The sequence below is a fragment of the Macaca mulatta genome, chromosome 9 (assembly GCF_049350105.2).
Source record: "Macaca mulatta isolate MMU2019108-1 chromosome 9, T2T-MMU8v2.0, whole genome shotgun sequence".
NCBI lineage: Eukaryota > Metazoa > Chordata > Mammalia > Primates > Cercopithecidae > Macaca > Macaca mulatta.
Genome location: NC_133414.1, coordinates 117,888,998 through 117,904,312, shown reverse-complemented (window position 1 = coordinate 117,904,312; position 15,315 = coordinate 117,888,998).

The following is a 15,315-nucleotide window of genomic DNA, read 5'->3' as shown; positions in this document are numbered from 1 at the left end:
CAAAGGAGAAATCACCCACTGAAGTAGGGGGCTAGGACTCTCCTGTCCAACTTAAAGACCCTTGGAGGCTATTAATTCCACCTGCTAATGAAGAAATCAAACTTTTTTGATACAGGAAAGAAAATAATTCAGATTACAAAAACTTAATCTATCACAGCATTGGTTCTCATAGAACGATAGGCAAGTCTTTGAAAATCATAATAGCAATCAGTTAACATCAGTTTATTAAAAATTACTTACGTGGAACATTCATATACCTGTTTTTTAATGCTGTAACCACATTGTGAGATTCACATTATCATTATACAGATAAGGAAACAGGGCTCAGGAGATCTGTAACGCATGGGCTTAGGTCAATCAGAGGCTCTGGCACTGGCCACCACTCTCTGTGGCCACTGACTATTGAAAGGAGTTGTTACTCACCTTGACCCTCCTCCGCCATCCATAATCTACATGTCCATGATTAGTTCGTAAGCCTGCTGCCCACCCTCACCCTCAGGTTGCCTGTGATCAGATATACTTGATATCCTCATAATGGCTCAATTGAAGAGGTAGGTGTCTCTTCCTCCTAATATGTGGAGAGTTTTTACCATCTGCCGCAAGAAGCACACACACAACCCCTCTGAAAGGCTGAAAGCAGCGTTCCACTTGGTGTCAGGTCAAATGGTCATGCAGAATTGTTACCAATGTTGAGAGCCTTCAAAAGCCAATCCAGATTGCTACCATAACTTCTTGTTTACAACAGCAATGGGTACTAACAGGCAGAAACGAAAATACAGAGATGTGTGAGAGATAACCCACCCCACAGATTCAAGGACTGGTCATTTTCTGATGTCATTAGGTTGCGTTTTATTTGCTGATAAATGTTCACCCTGGTGTGGAGTGGAGGCTGAGGAACTGCATCATACTGCCATGAGTCACAAGCAGTGTGTTTTTTCACAAATTAGTGTATACCATATATTTATACAGTCAGGAGAATCAGACATAGCCAAAGATTGGGGAAATTAAAATCCCACAATTTGTGCTTGATGGGTTTTTACCTCTTGTTTTACTTCACTTCCCTCCCTATCTCCTGATTCCCACAAACCCCTGTTATATACGGTTGTTTTTTTTGTTTGTTTTTGTTTTGTTTTGTTTTGTTTGCACATTATTACTATATATCACTTATTGAGTTTTCATTTATGGGGCACTGTGATAAATATTTTGTTTTGTTTTTTCAATTAAATTCCCCACAACACTATGAAGTGATGTTAGTAAATCTCTCATCTTACAGAAAAGGAAACTGAGGCCCAGAATGTTAGAAAACTTGGCCAAGGCAACATAACTAGTAAATATTAAGAAAAGGTTTTGAACATGTATTGGACTCTTCAACACTCATGCAATAATATTACCCAGAATCTTCTGCTAAGATGACCAATTCCTGCCTATGATATTGCTTTGATTACAAGTATATGTATTTTTCCCACCAAATATGATTTTATTTTAATAGGTCATAATGACTTTCCCTCCAAGAAATATATTTTTATTGGAAAAAAGTTAGGCATTAAGGGCAAAAACAATATCTATTTCCAACACTAGGCATATCGATGCCTCTTCATATCGTGGATGTCTAAGTTTCAAGTTGTGGTGTGTGAAGTATTAATCACTCTGGAATTGGAATGCTTATCTAGAGTTGGATCTGGAATTGGAGTGTTTACCTAGAGCTCAGCTCAGTACTGATATGCACAATAACAAAATTGCATCTCTCCATCAGACAAACTCCCTGAAAACCTTAGTGGAATATGTGAGGTGCTGGATTAGGCGGTTTGGTAGATACACACATGATTCATATAGGGAACTTTTGGGAGCTCAGAACAAAAAATGAAATGTCTACATATATAACTTGCACAATATTGAGAATAAAAACGCTAAAAAGGAAGTTTAGATACAGAATGGTGAACGTTCAGGGTAAGGTAACATTACTTTTGAAGTCACGTTTGTAGTGGATGAAGAAGTGATTTTAGAGCCACACAGACCAAGGTAGGAAAAAATCCCAGCTCTTGAACCTCAACTTCATGTCAAGCTAAACAAGTCACTTAATCTCATTGTGCTAGGTTTTTTACCTATAAAATGAAGATTAAATGTATTCTTTATGTTAGAAATAATCTGTTCTATATAGATATAAGTATCTATACATACCCACACACACATCATAGTCCATGGCTTACTGTAAGAACTCTGTAAATAATGTTTTCTTTTCAATTGTGGGATAAGAGAAGAGGCCATAGAGAAATAGCAAAGCAAGAGGTCTGAAAAGATCAAGAGAATTTGTCAGAGCCAAGATGCGTTTGTTAGACAGAAAGAGGGAGAGAGGATGAATCTGGGAACAGTGAAAATCCTAAGTGAAGTTAAGGGGAAGAAAATACTGTGAGTTGCATCTTCAAGCTAAGTCGCTTCTACATTTGTTAGTACAAAGGTAAGTCAATTTGGAAAGACAGTTTAGAACCAAGTAGGAGAGGACATGGCAATAGACTAAAGAGTTTAGAAATCTTCGTGAATATCACAGAGAATCAAGGGAGTCTCTGGGTGAAGTATAGGGATGTCATGTTGTCATGATCACATATATGCTTCTGGAAAACTATTTAAAAAAAAAAGAATTTCCATAACTGATTAGAAGAGGGAAAGATTGTAGCCCAGGAGATCATAATAGTAGCCAGAGCATTGATCTAGGCAAAACTATTGAGTGACTAAATTTGGGAAATGACTGTCAATGAGGTAATTAGGCCAGGATAAGATAGCTTTTGGGAAGAGTGGAGTAGCACTCAGTGACATCGTGCTCAGATCAGAGATTACACTGGCATTTGACACTAAAAGATTTGGAATGTAGTGTTATGTATAATAGAAAATTATTTTGGAGTATACAGTAAGGTTAGAGGAAATGATCTGTTTGGGGATTTGAATTTTCAAGTTCCAGAGAAATTTATCAAAGTAAGTAAGAGAAAGGCAGGAAAAAATACAATCTTTTAGCTTGGGAGAGAGGCTGAAACTCTAAAAACAGGCTGTATTTCTCATTTGCATAGAGGTCATACTGGAAGTTGTAGAGTTATGTGAAGAAATAATAGAAATTGTTTTATTTAGGGACAGGTCCATAGAGTCTTACATTGGAGATGCAGAAGGATAAAAGATTTGAGAGTGAAAATAATCATAGAAGTCAGATGCAAAGCAGAAGATAGAACCTCCTGGGAGCCAAAGTAGGTGTAAATCAAGAGGGATTTTTAAAAGCTGGATAAAAAACAAAAATGATGAAGATATGCCACATAGTCATCGCAGTTGGTGGGCAATAAACTTCACAGAGAACTATTACTGACTAATGATATACAAGTCAAATTATAGGATATAGGAATAAGTGCATGGAGAGTACATAGAAATAATTAGTGAAGAACAATAGTTCTTAACTGGAGGTGATTTTGCTTCCAAGAAATATTTGGCACTCTCTGGAGATGTACTTGGCTATGACAATGGCAGGGTATGGGGTCTGCTAGTGACACCTATTGAGTAGAGCCCAATGATGGTGTTAATCATTCTATAACACAGAAGACAGCTCCCACAACAAAGACTTATTTGGCCCTAATGTCAATAGTGCTGAGGGTAAGAAACTGGTGTAGAATGAAGGGAGAGACTTATTGGGAGTTTGGGAGAACAAGATCAAAGATGAATTTCTTATTGTGCCGTTAAGTAATGTTGGCGAGTGTAGGTGAAGTAGACATTGGAGAGGAAATACCAAGTGTTCAATTGAGAAAAGTCTTAATTGGTGGAATATTCCAGATGAGATGGCTATGAGATCAAATCAAGGGCATGGTTGGAGGACTTTGCCTTAAAGGGATTTGCTTTCTCAAAGATGCCCAATCCAACAATATTTCAACCACACCTATTTGTCCACTGTTCACTCTCTTGACTCTATTATTCCATTCCTTCTCTCATTTTCCTTCTCACTCAACTTAAATTCTATAGTCATTATAACCACTCTTGCAAACAACCATAACTTCCTGAACCTCCGCTTTTTCTATTATATTCACTTACCATACCACCAAATATTAGTAAAATCCTATTGGTCCCACTTTAGACGTATGATGTCAAATTTTAAAATGGGCTGTTAACATTGTCCAACCTCTCTTCTATAGTGTGTTTACACTTCCACTTTTTGAAATGATAATTTCATAATTATCTCTCTAAACTTACTTTACTCTTTTACCTTCCTTAATCTCAGATGATGATATAGCCCCAAACTTCAGTTATAAAATAGGAATAGACAAAAACTTCTTAAATTTCTATCACTGATCTGTCATTTACTTGCACCTACTTCCAAATCTCTGCCTCTCCTCTACTTGCAATGAAATAAATACCCTTACCCTCATCAAAGGCTAATCCCTTTATTTGCACCTGGTTCCCCCCACCCATATGTATATATATATGCGTTATTATCTTCATAATACTCATAATTATCTAAAACTATCTTATTTATTTATTTGTTTTTAAAGGTTTATCTTTTTATATTTAGGGTTTAATTTCTAAAGAAATAGAGAATTTTCCTTTCTTCCTGCTTGCATCCAAGAAGCTAGAACAGTACCTGGACAGAATAGGTTCCTATTTATATGCTTAATGAAAAAAAATGCAAAAAAAGGAAGAAAATGATTGTATCTTTCTCTTAGTAGTAAAAGACGTCTGAAAGGATATATTTCCAGCAAGATTAAAGTTGTAGATATTCAAATTATTTTACCTCTATTTTGGGACTGTGTCTTATTCATCTCGGTCCCTTCCAACTATAACAATGCCTAACTCATAATGGATACATATATATATATATATATATATATATATATATATATTTTTTTTTTTTTTTGAGATGGAGTCTTGCTCTGTCACCCAGGCTGGAGTGCAGTGGCACCATCTCGACTCACTGCAAGCTCCACCTCCCGGGTTCACGCCATTCTCCTGCCTCAGCCTCCCATGTAGCTGGGACTACAGGCACCCACCACTGCACCCGGCTAATATTTTGTATTTTTAGTAGAGATGGGGTTTCACCGTGTTAGCCAGGATGGTCTTGATCTTCTGACCCCGTGATCCGCCCGTCTCAGCTTCCCGAAGTGCTGGGATTACAGGCGTGAGCCACCACGCCTGGCCTAAATATATTTTAAGGAACTAGAAAACCAGGGGATGCAGTCTTTTTCAGATGTCAGGATTGAAGCAGCAGAGTTAAAGCCTCAAAAATAAGGGCCATGGATAATTGAGAGACCTCAGGTAAAGAAAATGCAGTTGAGTTGAATATCATGGATTTGTAATAATGTCACAGCACCAGAAACCCTTAATGTGCAAAGGTCATCAGTCTAAGAATCCTTGGCTATCTCCAAACAACACAGCATGTTTGCTATAAGGGAGTTCTTAATAAGGAGCTACAGCTCAAGAAAATTAAATATTAATGAATATGCTTTTTCCATCAACAATCTATAGCTCCCTTAACACCATTTAAAAAGCCTTTAGAGTAAACAGAATCATCTTTGTCTCTGGAGTCAATCTCAGCCTAGTAATCATTTGCCATGTGCAGGACTGGAGGCCTCTGTGAGGTGTCTATGTGTATCAGCATCAACCATGGCTCTCACATATGTCCACACAAGAGTTGGCAGTAATTGGCATGTGGAGAGGAAGCGCTGGCTTAAAAACTGAACAGTTCCTTATCAAAAATGTACCTGCCAGACAAAATTGAGCCCTGGCTGCAAAAACTGGAAAAAAGAGAACATCTTTTTTCTCTTGAAACATTTCCAGAGAGAGTAGAATTCTTAACAGCTGGCAAAGTTACCCCAGTATTATGCATTATTTGGACTCAAAGAACATTGAACTGCTGGATAGTACAGTGGCTTGAAACTTTATTTATGATTGTCATCTATTATGGACTCAATGTTTGCATTCCTCAGATTCCTATGTTGAAATCCTAACCCCCAGTGTGATGATATTTGGGGATGGGGCCTTTGGGAGGTAATTAGGGTTAGATTATGCCATGAGGTTCAGGCCCACATGAATGGAATTCACACCCTTATAAAAAGAGGAGACACAGGATCTCTCTCTCTCTCTCTCTCTCTCTCTCTCTCTCTCTCTCTCTCACACACACACACACACACACACACACACACACACACCATTCTGCTATGTAATGACACAACAAGAAGACAGCCATCTGCAAATAAGGAAGTGAGCCTTCACCAGACATGCTGGCATCTTAGTGCTGGATTTCCCAGTCTCTAGAACTGTAAAACACAAATGTTTGGTGTTGAAACCAGGGGTTCCCCATTCTCTGGGTCACATACAGTACCAGTCCATGGCCTGTTAGGAACTGGGCCACATAGTACAAGGTGAGCAGCAGGCAATCCAGCATTATTGCCTGAGTTCTACCTCCTGTTAGATCAGTGATGGCATTAGATTTTCATAGAACCCTATTGTGAACTGCACATGCAAGGAATGTAGGTTGCATGCTCCTTATAAGAATCTAATGCCTGGTGATCTGAAGTGAAATAGTTTCATCCCAAACCATCTCCCTATCCCCACCTCCATCTGTGGAAAAATTGTCTTCCATGGAACCAGTCCCTGGTTACAAAAAGGTTGGTGACAGCTGGTTTAAACCACCTAATCTACTGTAATTTGTTATAGCAGCCCAAACCAGCTAGGACATATCTTGCCACATTCTCTGCCCTTGTGCTTAAACACACACACACACACACACACACACACATGGTTTGAGAGACCTCTGTGTGTCTGGTTTGTCCTCTATGATTTGGGGGACACAGAGGAAGCAGAACACAAGTTATATTTTTTAGTTATGATTTTTCCCCCCAAAAAGTTAGAAATTACTACAGCAAGACACAGCACTCTGGAAGCCAGGTGGGGGGAATTTTTGAGAAAATTAGCTATAATGTGAGTCAGAATAATGCAGAGGTGACAGTGTCTGAGTTTGATTCAATAATCGGAGATTAAGGCCAAATAAAGATGTGGCAAATTCAACCTAGTCTTCAGGCAGACATCCAGATCTAGAAGGACATGGTTCAGAGAACATGGTGGAGTGAGAAATTGTACAAAGGAGGACAAATTGCAGTTTTTCAAGTAGCTCTGGAAAAAAGAAACAAGTAGGTTATCTCTATATACCCAGAGGCATGAAAACATGGTGCCCCAGAGGGCCTGACTAATCCATAATTAGTTCCATGGGAAAGTGAGTACTCTTTCCAGAATGGCTGGGATATTGTGCAGCTGTGGAAGGCTCAGATCAAGAGATTACTAGAGATGAAAAATTAAAGAATAGAGACTCAAATGTCAGTCCTGAGCACTGAGACTGTCTTGTAATCAATGCTTTGCCAGATATGAAATGGCTTCCTTTTTCTCTGGAAGAATTTCTTTATTGTGTCTCTTAATAAATAGTTCTGAATGAAGATTAACAATTCTTCCAAAACAGTAGCCAAATCAATCATTTATTCAATAGATTTGTGTTTAACCCACATTTTATGAAAGGCATGGTGCCATGGGCTGGGCATACAGAAGGGAGCTGCAAGTTCAGCAAACTTCTCACATGCAAGTCTGTGAGAGGAGGAAGTGAGAAAGCAGGTAGTTAGAAAATGAAAGTGTGCTAAAGCAGTAGATAGAAGGACTCCAAACCCAAGCTCCAGGGGAGGTTCCCTGGAAAAAGTGTTATCTAAACTGATTTCTGAAAGTAGAATTGGATAGCTGGATATCAAAGAGATTGATGGATAATGTTCTGTGCAAAAGAAAGAGCATCCAAAGACTTGAAGATAATACAGAGTTATGGAGCATTTAAGGGACAGGACAAAGTTTGGTATAGCTGAGTTGTGGCATGAAAAGAGGTTGCAAGGGAGAAGAATGGAGAGAGATGAGATGGAAGAAGTAAGTGGGTATGGATTGTGTAGAGCCATAGAAGTCTTGATCAAGCCAAGGAGCTTGACCACAAAGCCCCTGTCCTCCTCAGGTTTCCTCTGATATTTACTAATTGTGCCAAGACATTTGCACTTGATCCACCCTCTGGTATTGTTATCTTTTTGTGTGTGCTCCATATTCCCAACTAGTATATAAGGACCTGGAGGAAAGTAATCAGCATTTGCAATTCTTTGGATGTCCCCAGAGGTGTTTAGACCACGTAGGAATTTGATCAATATTGGCAATTGATTGGTTAATCCCAGTGAATGTTTCATGACAATCAACCCACTACTGTGAACTAGATGGAACAAGTCTGCACACAGATGAGATCATCAAGGCTTTGGGGAGAGAGGGTCACAAGAGGAGGCCAAAGGACAAGCAGGAGCAGGCAAGGTTCAAGGTGGCCAGAACAGCCTACACACATCAACATGAACAAAAACAGTGCTAACATTTTTAGTCCTTGTAAGGTGCTACTCTGTGTTCTAAATTCTTTTATTTTTTATTTTATTTATTTTATTTTTGAGAACTCTATCACCCAGGCTGGAGTGCAGTGGCGCAATCTCAGCTCACTACAAGCTCCGCCTCCCAAGTTCACGCCATTCTCCTGCCTAAGCCTCCCGAGTAGCTGGGACGACAGGTACCCGCCACCATGCCTAGCTAATTTTTTGTATTTTTAGTAGAGACGGGGTTTCACCGTGTGATCCAGGATGGTCTCGATCTCCTGACCTCGTGATTTGCCCGCCTTGGCCTCCCAAAGTGCTGGGATTACAGACATGAGCCACCACACCTGGCCGTGTTCTAAGTCCTTTACATGTATTAACTCACTTCTTCTCGAAATAACCTAATGAGATCAGAAGGATTACTATCTTCCATTTTCCAGGTAAAGAAACAGAGGCACAAAGAAGGTAAGTAGCTCACCCACAGTCACTCATATGAAATGCCAAAGTGGGGACTGAAAATCAAGCATTCCGACTCTTCCATCCATACTTCATCTCTGGGGAATGCTGGATCCCAACACACACACATACAGAAAGAAGCATGGTGGGATGTGCACTAAGCCATTACTCATATCCATCTCTTGGAAGTTTTCTTTTTAATTATCTGTATCTGCTACTGTCTTATTATCTGTGCATCACAGGTGGAGTAGTGAACAATATGAAGGCTGTAGAATTCCAGAGCATCAAATCAAAAAGGCACTTGACAAAACCTAAAATCTAAGACCTTAATTGTAAAAGAAAGAAAGAGGAAGGAAAGAAAGGAAGGAAGGAAGGAAGGAAGGAAGGAAGGAAGGAAGGAAGGAAGGAAGGAAGGAAGGAAGGAAGGAGAGAAGGAGGGAAGGTAGGGAAAGAGAGAAAGAGAGAGAGAAAGAAAGAAAGAAAGAAAGAAAGAAAGAAAGAAAGAAAGAAAGAAAGAAGAAAGAGAGAGAGAAAGAAAGATAGAAAGAAAGAAAGAAAAGAAAGAAAGAAAGAAAAGAAACAAAGAGAAAGAGAAAAGAAAAGAAAGAGGAAGAAGAAGGAGGGAAGGAAGGAAGGGAGGGAAGGAAAGAGAAAGAGAGAGAGACAGAGAAAGCAAGCAAGCAAGAGAAGATAAAAGATAGCAAAAGAAAATAAAGGAAAGAAAGGAAGAAATAAAGAGAAATAAAGAAAGAAGGAAATAAAAAAAAAAGGAACTAAACCAAATGAAGTGAAGTGACACAGATCCTTTATGCAGGCAGTGCCTGCTCTGTGCCAGGAAGCGCTAGGCACAGTGAATGTGTGGTAAACAAGAGCAATCAAAACAACAAGCCAAAGCCATCCTTGGATAGGACTGTCATCCTCCTGGGGAAGAACAGCAATAACAAGTAAAATAAAAGGTAGTGTCAGGTAGATATGAGTCATTGAAAATAATGTAGAGTTATTTTCAATAATGGAGGGTGTTAGGGGCAGCCCAGCTGGAGAGGGTGGTGAGAAAAGCCTCTCTGAGGAGACCATGTTTCAGTGCAAGCCTTGTGAGGAGCCCAAGAAGGGTGTCCATTGGAGTTCCCAGCACAGGGAGGCTCCAGGCAGAAACACGTCTGTTGATGAGCAAGGGAGCCAGTGTGGCTGGAGCCCAGTGAAGAAGGGAAACAGTGGCAGAAAAATTGGGTGAGTGAGTCAGGGACTGTGTCCTTTAGGATGTGGTAAGAGTTTTGGAGAATGTTCAAAGTGAGGTTTGAAGCAGGAGAATAATCTAATTTTATTTTTGTTTTAGAAAGAGCATTCTAGCCAGGGGCAGTGACTCACGCTTGTAATTTCAGCACTTTGGGAGGTAGAGGTGGGCGATTGCTTGAGCTCAGGAGTTCAAGACAACCTGGGCAAGATAGTGAGACTCCATTTTTACAAACAAACAAAAAAAAATTAGCCAAGCATGGTGGCACACACCTATAGACCTAGCTACTTGGGAGGCTGAGGGGAGAGGGTAACTTGAGCCCAAGAGTTTGAGGCTTCAGTGAGCTATGATCACACCACTGCACTCCAGCCTGGACAACAGAGTGAGACCCTGTCTTTCTAAAATTAAAAAAAAACTACATTCACATAATGCAATACTATACAGCAGAACAAAAAAGAAAGAGTATTTTGGTGGCTGTGTGTAAAGATGATAGCAACACGAACTTTCACAGAATAATGATAAAGATGGTAAGAAATATTTCAATTTCCTGATGGAAGAAATGAGAAATACAAGAGAAACAGGCACAAAGGGTTTGGGGTCTGAGTAACTGAATATTGGAAGTAGAACTAAAAATCAGACCTGGGTTCTTGACTTTTCAACTAAAGTTTTTGCTACTACTCCTTAATGGTAGAAGCCATAAACATTATTGTCATTTAACTCTAGAGGAAAGTAATGATGGAAAAGCTGCAGTTAATAATGACACTTTTGTTTTAAATAAAAAGGTAAGAAAACATTAGAGGGATTTCACATTTCCCTACTTTCCTCACTCCCTTCAGAATTCAGGGTAAAGGGAATTATACCTTAAATGCCGTAGACAGGCAATAACAATTTCATACATAAATTGGAGACTTTGGAATGTATGCTTTTGGCTTAGCAGTGGCTGCCATTTAAAATCCCCTCCTCTCCAGGGTAAGAATGGCAATGGTTTTTTTCTTTCTTTTTTTTTTTTTGGTGGGGGAGGGGGGTTTGGTTGTTGTTTTGTTATGTTTAAGCTCCTGGCTTGGTAAACTCAGGTTTTAGCAGAAACATAATGCATCAGCTGTAGTCTGAGTGTTAACAGAACAATCCAGAGAGCGGTTGCTTTCAGATTCCTGAAATAGCTTTTGGGCAGCGTGCTCATTCGAGCTAGACAGAGTTCATTTGTACACCTTGTCTTCATCCGGCCTTGTCTTTCTTCCCTGTCCTCTGAGATTCTTGTAAGCACAGAAACTGATCTCTAACTGGAATTTTCAGAGCAGATTTGAGAAGAAATTATTATTTCCAGTGAGACATTGCTGCAAGTCCCCGTATTAGGGACCTTATATGAACAAAGCCCCTAGTTCCACTGTCTGGTCAGAGGTTCCACTTCTATGCAGCTGGCACATGACTCCTACTGGAAAACCATCAATCACTAAGCCAAAAGCATCCAATCTAAGCCCACAATCATTACACGTGTTATCATGTGAACTTATTACCAACAATAACCTTTTGAATCTCCATTTCTCATGGTTCCAAGAGTAATGATGATTTTTTTCCCCATTCTTTCTAATGCCACCATTATGAGTGCCATTACAGAGGTAATAGCTGATGGAACAGAATGGAAACATTTTGTTTCTCACTTTTCACCCACTCTCCTTGATAGAGAATACGGGGCTCAATTAAAAGAACATCGTTATGTGTTAGAGCGGACAATGGGGTTGCCCTTAGTGAACAAGTCAGTCTGGGCCGTGACCTTACCCTTTATCAGAAAGTCCTCACTAAAGTTCTTTTGCATTTTTTTCATAACATGCTTCTGGGAAGCAGTGAGACTGGGCCAGTTTTCTAAGAGGAATTGAATGCAGTTTCTAAGCATTGTTCATCAAGTCACTGTTTTTAACAATATATTGTTTAATCCAGTGAGTCCTAACTTTTGGTGGAGACTGAGGAAGGGAGTGGGTTACCCTGTTAAAAAAGTAGGCCAGGTAGTGAAATGCTTAGAGAGATTTTACAAAGTGAAGCAAACATTAAAAAATAGATGGTAGTGTTATCAGTCACTACTCAGTTTGTGTGAAACCCACTCTGAATTTCTACTGCTGTTAGGTGACTCTACTTTCTATTGTGGTCAAATCGGACTCTTCATAGTTTCTCAGGCAAGGTTCTCACATGGATGGGATTGAGGGTGATCAGGTTTTTATTCTTTTGAATGGCTGCTGTAGGCCAGCTGCTCTGAAAAAAACAGAAGTGCTAGTGGACTTAGGGACAGAAAGAATGAGGAAAAAAATGTTGAGATGGTTTGAAAGTGTCTGACTCTGCCCAAAAGAGTGGGCCAGATAGGAAATTACAGTAGAGTTTCTAGAGAGCCACAGAGCCACATGAGTGTTATGCAGCAACAGAATGGCAGGGAAGCAAAATTTCCTAGAGATGGATGAGAAGGAGAGCAGTTCTTAAAGAAAGCAAAGAAAGGCATGAGTTTTAACATGAGATACTTTATGTTTAGAGTCTTGCTCTGTCACCCAGGTTGAAGTGCAGTGATGTCATCATAATTCACTGCAGGCTTGAACTCCTGAGCTCAGGTGATCCTCCTCCCGCCTCAGCCTCCTGAGTAGCTGGGATTACAGGCATGGGCCATCACACCCATGAGATAGATTTTGATTAACTGTTGGTTCTACCATTTGCTAGCATTGGGACCTTAAGCAAGTAACTTACTTGTTTTAGAATCCTGAACAGGAATAAAAGTACCTAAGTCATAGAGTTGTTATAAGTGTGAAAAGTGTTCATGCTAGAATACTTAGCACTGGATCTAGCACATGGGAAGCATTTAATAAATGTCACTTATCATCATCATCATTGATACCAATAATAGATTTATAGCAACTTTACTTTAGGACTGGACATGAAAGAGGAAGAATCAGAAGGATTTTTGTACCTAAAATGGAAACAGAAAGCCTAGAAAGAGAAAAGCAAGTCAATGTAAACAATAGGAACGTGCCCACATAAAATGATAAAAAATATGGCACTGACCCAAACCTTGGGAAAGATTCTTTTAGTCATCCATTTCCCAGGGACCTTAGAGTCCCATAGTGAAATAATTTTTAAGATGATTTTTCTGTCTCTTTGATTCTGTTTTCATCCACAAGAATTGAAAGGGAGTGGGATACAAAAAGGTTTGAAGTCTCCAAACATTTGTAAGTTAACAGCCCATTATTATTAGAGTCGTGGCTATATTGAAATTTTATTCAATAAAATATACACTCTAAAGGAGAGGGACACCCTGCTTTCTGTTCATCACACAGGGAGAAAGGAAAGCTAAAATTCAGGGAAAGGGCTCAGTGTATTAGAAAGAGCATCGACTTTGGAAGCCTGGAGAGAGGGATTCCACCAGATACTCTATCACTTTCTAATGATACTCCCTTGAGAAAATTACATTGAATTTCTAAAGCTGAACTTCCTCATATGCAAAACAGAAGATGATAAAGTAGAGAAAAATAAAGATGTGATATCAATAGCAGATGGAAATAAACCATCAATTAACTTTTCTGGTAGCTTGGAACTTTGTGGAGGTGAAACAGGAGGGACAATTCCACAAATGAATTACCTTAGTTTCCCATGGCTGCTGTAAAAAGGACCACACACCTGGTGGTTAAAAGAACCTACATTTATTCTCTAACAGTTCTGGAGGCCAGAAGTCTGAAATCGAGTTCACTGGGTAAAGCAAAAATATTGGCAGGGCTGGTTTCTTTGGGGTTGGGGGTCTGGGGAGAACCTGCTTTCTTATTTTGTCTCACTTCTGAAGGCTGCCTGCATTTTTTCGGCCATGGCCTCTTCCTTGTATCGCTCCAACCTCTTTGTTCCATCATTTTACCTTCTGCTTCCTTTTCTGTAACCCAATCTTTTTCTGCCTCCCTCTTATGAAGACATGTGATGACATTTCGGCCCACCCAGACAATCCAGAAAAATCCCTCCCTCTGAAGATCTGTCGTTTAATCACATCTGCATGTTCCTTTTGTGATAGAAGGGAACATTCACAGCCTCCAGGGATTCAGATGTGAACATCTTAAGGGCTATTAGTTAGCCTGCCGTGAGAGCCATTTACCTATTTCTTCACCTGCCTAGTCAAAGGAACACTAGGCAAACACACAGCCCAGCGGTCCAGGATATAGGAATGAGAAGACACATAAATCGTGGGATGAAGAAGGAGATATAGGGCCAATGTTGAGTTCAACTTTAATAAAGATTTTGAAGAGCCTGGATTTGAGAGGCCTAAGATGTGGAGGATGAATATATCACAGAGTAGAAAATGAGGGTTAGCCTCAGTCAGACGCACCAGCAGCCGCTCAGAGTGAGCTCTTCATCTCCCAAATTGCCTCAGCTCTGAGCCATCTAATCCACATCAGTGACTGACAGCTATGCCCCGAGTAAGGTTATCATGAAAGTAACACCTCAGCACTGTCTTGAGACAAGCATGAGCATAAGTATCATAACTAATCAATAGTGGAACTGAACTTTCCAGCAGAAGACAACACCATAAAGACTAATGTTTTTTTACAGACAGACTGTTAAAACAAGACTAGATGAAAACAAGCAAAAAGTACCATATTGTGTGAACTATGCTAACATTTTGAATTCCCAACTATTTACTTGATACGGGCTGATAATTTTATTCCTAATTCAATGTCAGATACTCAAATGAGCAGAGCCCTTGAAAGTCAGGTGACTTACTTTGTCAAAATGTAGGCATACTTTGGAGACACTGTGGATTCAGTTCCAGATTACTGCAATAAAGCAAAAATTTCGATAAAGAAAGTTGCACATTATTTTATTTTCCTAGTAAATATAAGAGTTATATTTGTGCTATACTGTAAGTCTAAGTGTGCAGTAGCATTATATCTATAAACTGTACATACTTCAAAAATACTTTATTGCTAAAAAATGCTCACAATCATCTGAGCCTTCAATGAGTTGTAAAATCTTTTTGCTGGTAGAGGGTCTTGCCTCAGTGTTGATCACTGCTGACTGAGTAGGATGGTGCTAAAGTTTTAGGTGGCTGTAGCGATTTCTTAAAATATGACAATAAAGTTTACCAATTGACTCTTCCTTTTACCAAAGATTTATTTGTACATGTTTGATATCATTTCACCCACAGTAGAAATTCTTTCAAAATTAAAGCCAATTCTCTTAAAACCTGTCACTGCTTTATCAACTAAATTTATGTAATATTCT